Source organism: Arvicola amphibius, chromosome 7, assembly GCF_903992535.2.
Source record: "Arvicola amphibius chromosome 7, mArvAmp1.2, whole genome shotgun sequence".
NCBI lineage: Eukaryota > Metazoa > Chordata > Mammalia > Rodentia > Cricetidae > Arvicola > Arvicola amphibius.
The window spans coordinates 67075117-67089019 of NC_052053.1; the positions used below are offsets into that span (position 1 = coordinate 67075117).

Here is a 13903-nt window from a genome sequence, read left to right on the forward strand (position 1 = left end):
TTGGAAAATGTAAAAGAAATGGACACTTTTTTAGATAAGTACCATATACCAAAGTTAAATCAGGACCAGGTGAACAATCTAAATAGTCCTGTTAGTCACGAAGAATTAGAAACTCTTATCAGAAACCTCCCTACCAAAAAATGACCAGGACCGGATGGTTTCAATGCAGGATTCTACCAGAACTTCCAAGATGACCTAATACCTATACTCCTTAAGGTATTTCATAATATAGAAACAGAACAGTCATTGCCAAATTCCTTTTATGAAGCTACAATAACGCTGATACCTAAACCACACAAAGACTCAACCAAGAAAGAGAATTACAGGCCAATCTCACTCATGAACATCGATGCAAAAATTCTCAATGAATTACTGACAAACAGAATCCAAGAACACATAAGAAAAATTATCCATTATGATCAAGTAGGCTTCATCCCAGAGATGCAGGGCTGGTTCAACATACGAAAATCTATCAATGTAATCCATCATATAAATAAGCTGAAGGATAAAAACCATATGATCATCTTATTAGATGCTGAAAAAGCATTTGACAAAATTCAACACCCCTTTATGATAAAGGTCTTGGAAAGATTAGGGATATAAGGGTCATTCCTAAATATAATAAAGGCTATTTACAGCAAGCCGACAGCTAACATCAAATTAAATGGAGAGAAACTCAAGGCCATCCCACTAAATTCAGGAACATGACAAGGCTGTCCACTCTCTCCTTATCTCTTCAATATAGTGCTTGAAGTTCTAGCAATAACAATAAGACAACACAAGGGGATCAAGGGGATTTGATTTGGAAAGGAAGAAGTTAAACTTTCATTATTTGCAGATGATATGATAGTGTACATAAGCGACCCGAAAAACTCCACCAAAGAACTCCTACAGCTGATAAACTCCTTTAGTAATGTGGCCGGATACAAGATCAACTCCAAAAAATCAGTTGCCCTCCTATATACAAAGGATAAGGAAGCAGAGAAGGAAATCAGAGAAGTGTCACCTTTCATGATAGACACAAATAGCATAAAATATCTTGGGGTAACTCTAACCAAGGAAGTGAAAGATCTGTTTGACAAGAACTTTAAGTCTTTGAAGAAAGAAATTGAAGAGGATACCAGAAAATGGAAGGATCTCCCCTGCTCATGGATTGGGAGGATCAACATAGTAAAAATGGCAATACTACCAAAGGCAATCTATAGATTCAATGAAATCCCCTTAAAGATCCCATCAAAATTCTTCACAGATCTTGAGAGAACAATAATCAACTTTATATGGAAGAATAAGAAACCCAGGATAGCCAAAACAATCTTATACAATAAAGGAACTTCTGGAGGCATTACTATCCCTGACTTCAAACTCTATTATAGAGCTACAGTATTGAAAACAGCTTGGTACTGGCATAAAAACAGAGAAGTTGACCAATGGAATCAAATAGAAGACCCAGATCTTAAACCACAAACCTATGAACACCTAATTTTCGATAAAGGAGCTAAAAGTACACAATGGAAGAAAGAAAGCATCTTCAACAAATGGTGCTGGCATAACTGGATGTCAACGTGTAGAAGAATGAAAGTCGATCCATATCTATCACCATGCACAAAACTCAAGTCCAAATGGATTAAAGACCTGAATATCAATCTGAACACACTGAACCTGCTAGAGGAGAAAGTGGGAAGTACTCTACAACATTTGGGCACAGGTGACCACTTCCTACGTATAGCCCCAGCAGCACAGACATTAAGGGCAACATTGAATAAATGGGACCTCCTGAAGCTGAGCAGCTTCTGTAAAGCAAAGGACACTGTCAATAAGACAAAAAGGCAGCCTACTGACTGGGTAAAGATCTTCACCGCTCATTGAACGTGGTGCTAGCTTGGGGGGAATTGGTGCGGTCTCCTCGCCAGCACGGCCGTGCCTACACGCGAGCAACCATGTCTAAGGGACCTGCAGTCGGTATTGATCTTGGCACCACCTACTCCTGTGTGGGCGTCTTCCAGCACAGGAAGGTGGACATAATTGCCAATGACCAGGGTAACCGAACCACACCGAGCTATGTGGCTTTTACTGACATGGAATGATTGATTGGGGATGCTGGGAAGAATCAGGTTGCAATGAACCCCACCAACACAGTTTTTGATGCCAAACGTCTGATCAGACGTAGGTTTGATGATGCTGTTGTACAGTCTGACATGAAGCACTGGCCCTTAATGGTGGTGAACGATGCAGGCAGGCCCAAGGTCCAAGTAGAGTACAAAGGAGAGACAAAAAGCTTCTACCCAGAGGAGGTGTCCTCTATGGTTCTGACTAAGATGAAGGAGATTGCACAAGCTTATCTGGGGAAGACGGTTACCAATGCTGTGGTCACAGTGCCAGCCTACTTCAATGACTCTCAGTGCCAGGCAACAAAAGATGCTGGAACTATTGCTGGCCTCAATCTGCTTCGAATTATCAACAAGCCGACTGCTGCTGCTATTGCCTATGGGCTAGATAAGAAGGTTGGAGCTGAAAGGAATGTGCTGATCTTTGACTTGGGAGGTGGTACTTTTGATGTGTCCATCCTCACAATTGAGGATGGAATTTTTGAAGTCAAATCAACAGCTGGAGACACCAACTTGGGTGGAGAAGACTTTGACAACAGGATGGTCAACCATTTCATTGCTGAGTTTAAACGAAAGCACAAGAAGGACATCAGTGAGAACAAGAGAGCTGTCAGGCGCCTGGGTACTGCCTGTGAACGGGCAAAGTGCACCCTCTCCTCCAGCACGCAGGCCAGTATTGAGATTGATTCTCTCTATGAGGGAATCGACTTCTATACCTCCATTACCCGTGCTCGATTTGAAGAATTAAATGCTGACCTGTTCCGGGGCACTCTGGACCCTGTAGAAAAGGCCCTTTGAGATGCCAAACTAGAAAAGTCTCAGATCCATGATATTTTCCTGGTGGGTGGTTCTACCAGAATCCCCAAGATTCAGAAGCTTCTGCAGAACTTCTTCAATGGAAAAGAGCTGAACAAGAGCATCAACCCTGATGAAGCTGTTGCTTATGGTGCAGCTGTCCAGGCGGTCATTCTATCTGGAGACAAGTCTGAGAATGTTCAGGATTTGCTGCTCTTGGATGTCACTCCTCTTTCCCTTGGTATTGAAACTGCTGGTGGAGTCATGACTGTCCTCATCAAGCGCAATACCACCATCCCTACCAAGCAGACCCAGACTTTCACCACCTACTCTGATAACCAGCCGGGTGTGCTCTTTCAGGTGTATGAAGGTTAACGAGCCATGACCTGCTTGGAAAGTTTGAACTTACAGGCATCCCTCCAGATGGTGTTCCCCAGATTGAAGTAACTTTTGACATCAATGCCAATGGCATCCTCAATGTTTCTGCTGCAGATAAGAGCACAGGCAAGGAGAACAAGATCACCATCACCAATGACAAGGGCCGCTTGAGCAAGGAGGATATTGAGCGCATGGTCCAGGAAGCTGAGAAATACAAAGCTGAAGATGAAAAGCAGAGAGATAAGGTGTCCTCCAAGAATTCCCTGGAGTCTTATGCTTTCAACATGAAGGCAACAGTTGAAGATGAGAAACTTCAAGGAAAGATCAATGATGAAGACAAGCAGAAGATCCTAGACAAGTGCAACGAGATCATCAGTTGGCTGGATAAGAATCAGACTGCAGAGAAGGAAGAATTTGAACACCAGCAGAAAGAACTGGAGAAGCCGGGCGGTGGTGGCGCACGCCTTTAATCCCAGCACTCGGGAGGCAGAGGCAGGCGGATCTCTGAGTTCGAGGCCAGCCTGGTCTACAAGAGCTAGCTCCAGGACAGGCTCTAGAAACTACAGGGAAACCCTGTCTCGAAAAACCAAAAAAAAAAAAAAAAAAAAAAAAAAAAAAAAAAAAAAAAAAAAAAAGAAAGAACTGGAGAAAGTCTGCAACCCCATCATTACTAAGCTGTACCAGACTGCTGGTGGGATGCCTGGAGGAATGCCTGGCGGCTTCCCTGGTGGAGGAGCTCCTCCATCTGGTGGTGCTTCTTCAAGGCCCACCACTGTAGAGGTGGATTAACTCAGTCCAAGTAGACATGTAGCATTTGTTCCACAGGGAAACATTTGAAGGACCCAAATTTAGCAAGTTTCATGGCAGTTTCAAATTCAAACTGCGAAAATAAATTTACTGGGCATTCTCAATATTTGAACATGGAACATGTGCACAGGGAGTGAAATAAGCATTGCACTTTATAACTGTATCCTAAGTGGAAAATGCAATGTCTAATAAAACGGAAAATGCAATGTCTAATAAAATATTTAAATTGGCACCAAACAACAAAAAAAAGATCTTCACCAACCCCGCAACAGACAAAGGTCTGATCTCAAAAATATATAAGGAACTCAAGAGACTAGACTTTAAAATGCTAATTAACCCAATTAAAAAAATGGGGCACTGAACTGAACAGAGAATTCTCAACAGAAGAAGTTCAAATGGCCAAAAGACACTTAAGGGCATGCTCAACCTCCTTAGCAATTAGGGAAATGCAAATCAAAACAACGTTGAGATACCATCTTACTCCTGTCAGATTGGCCAAAATAAAAAAAAAACAATGATAGCCTTTGCTGGAGAGGTTGTGGAGTAAGGGTACACTCATCTATTGCTGGTGGGAATGCAAACTTGTGCAACCGCTTTGGAAAGCAGTGTGGCGGTTTCTTAGGAAATTTGTGATCAATCTACCCCAGGACCCAGCAATCCCACTCTTGGGAATTTACCCAAGAGATGCCCAATCATATTACAAAAGCATTTGTTCAACTATGTTTATAGCAGCATTATTTGTAATAGCCAGAACCTGGAAACAACCTAGATGCCCTTCAGTGGAAGAATGGATGAAGAAAGTGTGGAATATATACATCTTAGAGTACTACTCGGCAGTAAAAAACAATGACATCTTGAATTTTGCATGCAAATGGATGGAAATAGAAAACACCATCCTGAGTGAGGTAACCCAGGCCCAAAAAGATAAACATGGGATGTACTCACTCATAATTGGTTTCTAGCCATAAATAAAGGACATCGAGCCTATAATTTGTAAAAAATCCTAGAGAAACTAAATAAGAAGGTGAATCCAAAGAAAAACATATAGTTATCCTCCTGGATATTGGAAGTAGACAAGATTGCCGGACAAAAAATGGGAACTTGGGGGTGGGGTGGGATGGGGGGATGGGGGGGCCGGGGGGAGGTGGGGGTTGGGAGGATGGGGAGAGAAAAGTGTGAAGTGGAGGATGGGAAGAGCTTGGGGGAATAGGATGGTTGGGATATAGGAAGGGTGGATATAGGAACAAGGAATTATATATCTTAATTAAGGGAGCCATTCTAGGGTTGGCAGAGACTTGACTCTAGAGGGGTTCCCAGGTGTCCAGGAAGACGCCCCCAGCTAGTTCCTTGGGCAGCTGAGGAGAGGGTGCCAGAAATGTCCAGATCCTATTGCCATACTCATGAATATCTTGCATATCACCATAAAACCTTCACCTGATGTTGGATGGAGAAAATGACAGAGCCCCACATAGGTGTACCAGACTGAGCTCCCAAGGACCTGATGAGGAGCAAAAGGAAGGAGATCATGAGCAAGGAAGTCAGGACCATGAGGGTGAAGCCAGTCCTCCTTCTGAAAGAGGCAGAGCTAAGACTTGTGACCAGAGTATATGGTGCTGCCCAGAAGCTAGAAGAGGATCGGTTTTGGTGAAGATGAAGATATTGACACAGTGACCCATGAAAAATGGAAGAAATGAATGAATGTCAGTGGCATCTAATGGAAGCTCACCAAGGCCAACTGGACTGGGACTGTTGGAGCATGTGATCAAACCAGACTCTCTGAACGTGGCTGACTGAGAAGCCAGGGACAATGGCACTGGGTTTTGATTCTACTGTATGTACTGGCTATGTGGGAACCTAGTCTGTTTGGATCGTCATCTTCCTAGACCTGGATGGAGGGGGGAGGAACTTGGACTTCCCACAGGGCAGGGAACCGTGACTGCTCCTTGGACTGGAAAGAGAGGGGGAGGGGGTGGGTGAGGGGAAGGTAAATGGAAGGAGGGGAGGAGGTGAAAATTTGTTAATAAAAAAAAAGATTTTTAGGGACCCGACATTGCCTTAAACCTTCTCTCTAGAGGTTCTTTTCTGGAAAGGGGAAAAAATCTTAAAGCTTTAAATATCGGGGGTAGGGCTTCACCTTGGGGGTACAGCATTTGCTAGAATGTACAAGGCCCTAGGGACAGCCCCAACACATTAAAGAGTAAAAAAAAAAAAAATCCCAGTGACCCTCGAAGCACGAGAGTCAGCTCAACAGCTTCTGTTTTCCTCTTTTAGATGTGTAGCAGACACTGTTACTCATATGTACAGTCTTCTCTCATTTTTACCTTTTCACTCAGGTGTATGAGTTGAACATGAGTAGAGATTCCATCAGATGCTGTGGTTCAACTACCCAGTAGTCTTGAAAAGGTCATGGAGTCCAGACTCAGAATAGGAGTCACCAGCTGAGAGAGAAGTTTCCCTCTACTTCTCCTTGTCCTCTTCCCTATGTTTTCTTTGTTCTTATTGATTTATCCTCCCAACCCCATATTACTATGTTATCCACGATGGAGCACATGTACTGACAATGTTTATGCTTTACAAACTAGTTCTCCTGGCTTTTCCCTTTGGAAAGGTGTTGACTGAATTACTGAATTTTTCAAATGGTAGCCAAATTTCCTGTAGTTTCTGTTGTTTTATATCTGCAGCACAGCATCTACATCTGATCCTATTTCTGCCTCAGCAGCTGCCTGCACCTCTGCAGCCACCACTGATATTGCTGTGCTGCTGTTGCCATGGCTCAGTGGAGCTTTTACATCCCATAGCCACAAACTCACTATGGAGTCATGTATGGAGGTAGATGTTGTTTTGACTAATTCTATGTCTTTTTATTTTACCAAAAAAGACTCAAGAGCCCTGTGAGATACTGGAGTGAAAACCTGCAGAGAAAGCAAGAAATCAACCAGGAGACTTTCTGCCATTGTCTCAAAAGAATGCCGTCCTCTATACCATAAAATCTCCTTCAACCTAATGTCATTCCCTTCTACTTCATGTGTCTCCTCCCTCCCTCCCTCCCTCCCTCCCTCCCTCCCTCCCTCCCTCCCTCCCTCCCTCTCTCTCACTCTGTCCCTCCATCCCTCATTCCCTCCCTCCCTCCCTCTCCCTCTCTCTCTCTCTCTCTCTCTCTCTCTCTCTCTCTCTCTCTCTCTTTCTCTCTTTCTCTCCCCTACTTCCCCACTCTCCATAATTACTTTCACTCAATTGGTTTCTTGCTATGCATATTGACATATGGTTGGTTTTATTTAAATAACACAATCTTGGATTTACAGTGTGGTCAAATATCCCACAGCATTACACTCTTTTGTATAAATAAAAAGGAAATATTTTAAATATACTATAGTCAGACTATTTACAATAATGGAGCTATTTTGCCAAGCATTCTAGAATGTGCATCTTAGTTGTATTTGTCAGTTTTAGTAGTAAGTATTTCAGAGTTCAAAGTTCTGTAAAATGTTTATGTCCATTTCATATGAATGCAGCATTTGAATGTCCTGGGTAGTTTGTATCCAGGAACTGAACATTTTGTACTGTTTTTCATCCTAGAGACATTATCACAATCTAGGTGGATTCCTCATTGCAAAGCCTCATCACATTCTTGGAGACCACAAAGTTTTCCTTTGTTTACAAAGAGCTGGGTTGTAGAAGAGGTTGGAGGTGTGTTGTACCACATGAGCAATTTACTCTTTTTTCAGGTACTTTTTCTCTCTTTCTTGCATTAAGTATATTTTTATTGTTTATACATTTTTGTCTGCTTTCCTCCCTTCCTCTCCTCACCCCTCTAACCTCTACCAAGAACCTCATGCTCCCAGTTTACTCAGGAGCTCATGTCTTTTTCTTCTTCTGTAGATCCAAGTGTATCTCCCTTGAGGTCCATGTTGTCTAGGTTCTCTGGGCTTATGGACTGTATGATAATATTCTTTGCTTTATGTCTAATATCAACTTATGAGTAAATACATATTATATTTGCCTGGGTCTACCTCACTAAATATGGCTTTTTCTAGATCTATCCATTTGCCTGCAAATTTCAAAATGTCATTATTTTTTACTGCTGCATAGTAAAAGATTGTGTAAAAGTACTAGATTTTCTTTTTCCATTTTTCAGTTGAGAGGCATCTAAGTTGTTTCCAGGTTATGGCTATTATGTAGAATGCTGATACAAACATAGTTGAGCAAATGTCCTTGTGGTATGATTGAGCATATACCCAGAGTTGGTATTACTGGGTCGTGTCGTAAATTGTTTCTTATCTTTTTGAGATATTGCCATACTGATTTCCAGAGCAGCTGTACAAGTTTGGACTCCCACAAGCAATGGAAATTGTTCCCCTTACCCCACATTCTATCTAGCATAAGTTGTCATCAGTATGCTTGATCTTGGCTATTCTGACAGGTGTAAGATGGATTCTTAGAATTATTTTGATTTGCATTTCTCTGATGGTTAAGAATGCTCAGCATTTCCTTAAGTGTCTTTCAGCCATTTGAGCTTCATCTGTTGAGAGTTCTCTGGTTAGGTCCATACCCCATTTTTTATTGGATTATTGTTCTTTTGATGTTAAGTTTATAGTTTTTCGTATATTTTGGAAATCAGTCCTCTGTCAGATCTGGGGTTGGTAAGATCTTTTCCCATTCTGTAGGTTGATATATTGTTTTGTTGACCATGTCTTTTGCTTTTGAGAAGCTTCTCAGTTTCAGGGGGTCTTGTTTAATAATTGTTGCTCTCATTGTCTGTGCTACTGGGTTTATAACTACTAAGTAGTCTCCTATGACAATGTATTCAAGTGTACTTCCCACTTTCTCTTCTGTGAGGTTCAGTGTCGCTGGTTTTATGGTGAGGTCTTTTATCCATTTGAACTTGAGTTTTGTGCATGGCAATAGATACAGGTCTATTAGGATTCTTCTACAGGGAAGTATCTAGTTATGCCAGCACCATTTACTGAATATGCTTTCTTTTTCTATTTTATAATTTTAGCTTATATATCAAAATTAAGGTGTTTGTAGGTTTGTAGATAGTTATCCAAGTCTTTGATTCAACTCCATCAGTATTCCTGTCTATTTTTAGGACAATATCAGGCTGTTTTCACTACTGTAGCTCTATAGCAGAATTTGAAATCAGGGATGATGATGCCTCCAGAAGTTCCTTTATTGTACAGGATTCCATATGAAATTGAGTATTGTTCATTCAAGATCTGTGAAATTATTTTCTGGGATTTTGATGGGGACTGCAGTATATTTGTAGATTGCTTTTGGTAAGATTACCATTTTTACTATCTTAATTCTACCTACCAAAGAACATGGGGGATCTTTCAATGTTATGTGTTATTGGTGGCTATTGTAAAGGGTGATGTTTCTCTGATTTCTTTCTCAGCCCATTTATCATCTGTATAAAGGAGGGCTACTTATTTTGGAGTTAATCATGTAACCTGTTACATTACTGAAGGTTTTTAATGAGTTGTAGAGAGTTCCTTGGTAGAATTTTTGGGATAACTTATATAAACTATCATATCATCAGCAAATAGTGAAAATTTGGCTTTTTTCCAATTTGTATCCACTGGATCTCATTTTGTTGTCTTATTGCTCTAGATAGAACTTGAAGTACTATATTCAATAGATATGGGGAGAGTGGACATTATTCTTCCTGATTTCAGTGGTATCACTTTGAGTTTCTCTATTTAGTTTTGCATTTTATGTTGGTTTGTTGTATATTGTCTTTATTATGGTTAGGTATACTTTTTGTATCCCAACCTTCTCCAAGACTTTATCATCAAGGGTTGTTAAATTCATTGAAGACTTTTTTTTAGCTTCTAATGAGATAATCATGTGGGTTTTTTTTTTCAGTTTTTACATGGTGGATTACATTGACAGATTTTCATATATTGAACCAGTCCTTCATCACTTGGATGGAGCCTACTTAGTCACAGTGGATGATTTTTCTGATGTAGTCTTGGTTTTGGTTTCTCAGTGTATAATTGAATATTTTTGCATCAATGTTCATGAGTGAGATTGGTCAGTTATTCTCTTTCTTAATAGTTTCTTTGTGTTTTGGTTACCAGGGTAACTGGAGCATTATAAAAAGAATTTGACAATGTTCCTCCTCTTTCTATTGTGTGGAATAATTTAAGGAGTCTTGGTTTGGTTCTTTGAAAATCTTGTAGCAACCTGAGCTGAAACCATCTGGTCCCAGGCTTTTACTCATTTGGGAGATTTTTGATATCTGTTTCTTTTTCTTAGCAGTTATAGATTTATTTAATTTGCTTATCTGGTCTTGATTAATTTTGATAAATGGTATTTATTCAGAAAATTGTTCATTTCCTTTACGTTTTACAAATGTGTGGAGTACAGGTTTTTGAAGTATGACTTGGTGATTCTCTGGATTTCCTCTCTATCTATTTTTATTTCCTCTTTTTATTTCTGATATTGTTAATCTGGATATTCTCTCTATCTATTGGTGTTTTTTTTGTTGTTTTTCAAGACAGGGTTTCCCTGTAGTTTCTAGAGCCTGTCCTGGAACTAGCTCTTGTAGACCAGGCTGGCGTCGGACTCAGAGATCCGCCAGCCTCTGCCTCCTGAGTGCTGAGATTAAAGGCGTGCACCACCACTGTCAGGCACTCTCTATCTATTGTTTAGTTCGGGTAAAGGTTTGTCTACTTTGTTGATTTTCTCAAAGAGCAAATTCTTTATCTTTTGTATTATTTTCTTTGTTTCAATTTTACTATTTCCTGTTGTCTAGTCCTCCTGGGTGTTTGGTTCTTTTTGTTCTAGAGCTTTCAGATATTATATTAACTTGCTACTGTGAAATTTTTCCAGCTTCTTTATGTAGGCATTTATTTCTATGAACTTTCCTCTTAACACTGCTTTTGCTGTTTCCCATAAGTTTGGGTATGTTGTGTGGTAATTTTCATTGAATTATGTATATGCTGAGGTTTGTTTTGTTACCAAATATATGTCAATTTTAAAAAAAGAAGGTTCTATTAGGTGCTGAGAAGAAGGTATATTCTTTTATGTCTGCATGGAATTTTCTATAGATGTCTGTTGTGTGCATTTGAGTCATAACTTCATTAAGTTCCCTTATTTCTCTGTTAAGTCTCTGTCTAGCAGACTGTACGGTGGTAAGTGTGGGGTGTTTGAAGTCTCCCACTATTAATTCAGGGAGGATTAATGTATAAATTTAGCTTTAGTAATATTTCTTTTAGGTGTGAAGGTGCCCTTGTATTTGGCAATAGATGATCAGAATAGAGATACCCAGTTAATGAATTTTTCCTGTGACAAATATGAAATGTTCTTCTTTGTCTCTTTTAATTGATTTTACTTTGAAGTCTATATTGTTAGATTTTAGAATAGCTACACCAGCTTGTTTCTTAGTTCCATTTGACTGGAAATTTTTTCCCAAGCCTTTACTGTGAGGTGATATCTGTCTTTGAGGTTGAGGTGTGTTTCATGTATAAAGCAGAAGGATGTATTCTGTTTTCATATCCAATCTGATAGTCTGTGTCTTTTCATATATATGAGTTGAGTCTATTTATATTAAGGGATATTAATGATCAGTGATTTCTAGTTTCTGTTAATATTTTTGTTGGTGATGTTATTCTGGGTGCTTTTCCCTCCTTTGAGATTTTCAGCTGTGGCATCATCTATTGTCTGTGTTTCTGTGGAAGTAACTGACTTCTTTGGTTTGGAGTTTTCCATCTAGTACTTTGTATAGGGCTGGATTTGTGACTAAGTATTATTTAAATACAGTACTACAGTGATTGAAAGCTTTGCTTGGTATAGTAGTCTGGGATGGCATCTGTGGCCTCTTAATGTCTACATAGCACTTGCCCAGGATGTTCAGCTTTCATTGTTTGCATTGAGAATTCAGGTATAATTCTGATACATCTGCATTTATGTATTTCTTGGCCTATTTCTTTGCAGCTGTTAATATTCTTTTTGTACTATATGTTTAGTGTTTTGATTATTATGTGGCATGCAGGCTTTTTTAGTGTTCTTTAAGTTTCCTGTATTTTCAATGGAATGTCCTTCTTTAGGTTGGAAAAGTCTTCTTCTATGATTTTGTTGAATATATTTTCTGTGCCTTTGATTTGGACTTCTCTTTCTATTCCTACTACACTTTGGTCTTTTCATGGTGTCCATATTTCCTGGATATTTTGTGTTATGCTATTTTGGATTTAACACTTTCTTTGACTAAGGTATCTATTTTCTCTATCATATCTTCAATGCCTCAGGTTCTCTCTTCCATCTCTTGTATTCTGCTGTTTATGCTTGCATTTGTGTTTCCTGATCATTTACCCATATTTTCTGTTTCCAGAATTTGCTTAGTTTGTGTTTTCTTTATTGTCGCTATTTTGCTTTTCAAGTCTTGAACCATTTCTTTCACCAATTTAATAGTATTTTCCCTGGGGGGATTCTTTGTTTTCTTTAAGGTTTTGCTGGTCACTTCCAATTTTTTGTTTGTCTTTCCCTTTACTTCTTTGAGGGAATTTTTCACTTCTTCTTTAAAGGTCTAAAGCATTTTCCTAAAGTTACTTTTAAGATCATTTTTTTCTGCTTCATCTGTGTTGGGGTGATCACGTCTTGCTGTTGTACAACCACTAGTTTTTGGTGATGCCATGTTCTTTTTGTGTTGTTTATTGTATTCTACCTTGTTGTCTACCAATCTTTTCCTCCAGTTGGTATAACTAGAGATGTGTCTCTGGTCATCACCCCTCCAGGTGCCAATAGGTCCAAGGCTCAGATGGTCACTCCTCTAGGTGGAGTTGTGGCCACAGTTCTGGTCACTTGGCACTCCCAGATGTCACCCATTGCTTCCAGAAGTACCTTTCTGCCTGCTCCAAGAGGTTGCTCAGGGCTTCATGCCTGCTCCTGGAGGTCTCTCAGGCTAGCCTGCTTACTTAGAGAGGTTGCTCTGGCTTTTCTGCCTGCTCCTTGAATGACATTTTCTCTTGATGAGCCATCTTCTACTTCAGAAGTCTCACTTATCACATGATCTCCAAATTCTTTAGTTGGATCCTTTTTTTCTCCCAGAAAGACAAAAGCTAAATGCTGCCGCAACCTTAATTCCAATGGATCCTTTTGTGGCAGGTTATATCTTTGCTAGGGCAAAAAAAAAATCTTTGCAACAGAAAACAGTATTGGAGAAACTGTGAATGTCTGAAGAAGGACTGACTGACTGAAGTAGAGAGGGAATACTGAGAGTAACAACCCTAAGAGTCTATGTTTCCCAGGGAGTACTAGGAGGTGATTAAGTAAGTTGTCCTCAAGGCACAGGGACCTTGATTTGGATCTGCCCAGTGCCACTGAAGAACTCAGACTTCAAGAGGAGCCTAGCATGTGTTCAGTAAAAATAGTTACACAGACATAAGAGACACAGACTCTTGAAGAAAAAGCAAGAATAAGGGCTGACTCCATTGTTCATGAAATACAGGCCAAACTTTAAAGGACTTCAAATCACAAGGGATGAAAGCCATCACTGCTGAACCAATTCCTCATCAGAACAACAGAAGAGGGGTATAATGATCTATGGTGATGGTTTTTTAATAACCTTCACTATTTGGAATGCTTTTTTGATATGGGATGTCCTTATGTATATGATTTGCTTTTTATTAGTTAATGGATAAAGCTGCTTCAGCCTATGGCAGGGCAGAATATAGCCAGAATGGAAGGGCCATATATAGAGAGAGTATGTGGAGTCAAGAGATGTTATGTAGCTTCTTAAGTAGACAGATGTCATGGACTTGCCCAAGAAGCAAGAGATAACAAACCATAATCCTCTGGTAAAATATAAAATAATAGAA

The 13903-nt window shown here is 39.8% G+C and overlaps 1 pseudogene and 1 gene segment (V, D, J or C); both read left to right on the forward strand.

Moving 5' to 3' along the window:
- Positions 1–13903, forward strand: part of LOC119819860 — a 719441-nt gene that overhangs the window by 116642 nt on the left and 588896 nt on the right.
- LOC119819106 lies at positions 1938–4067 on the forward strand (annotated as a pseudogene).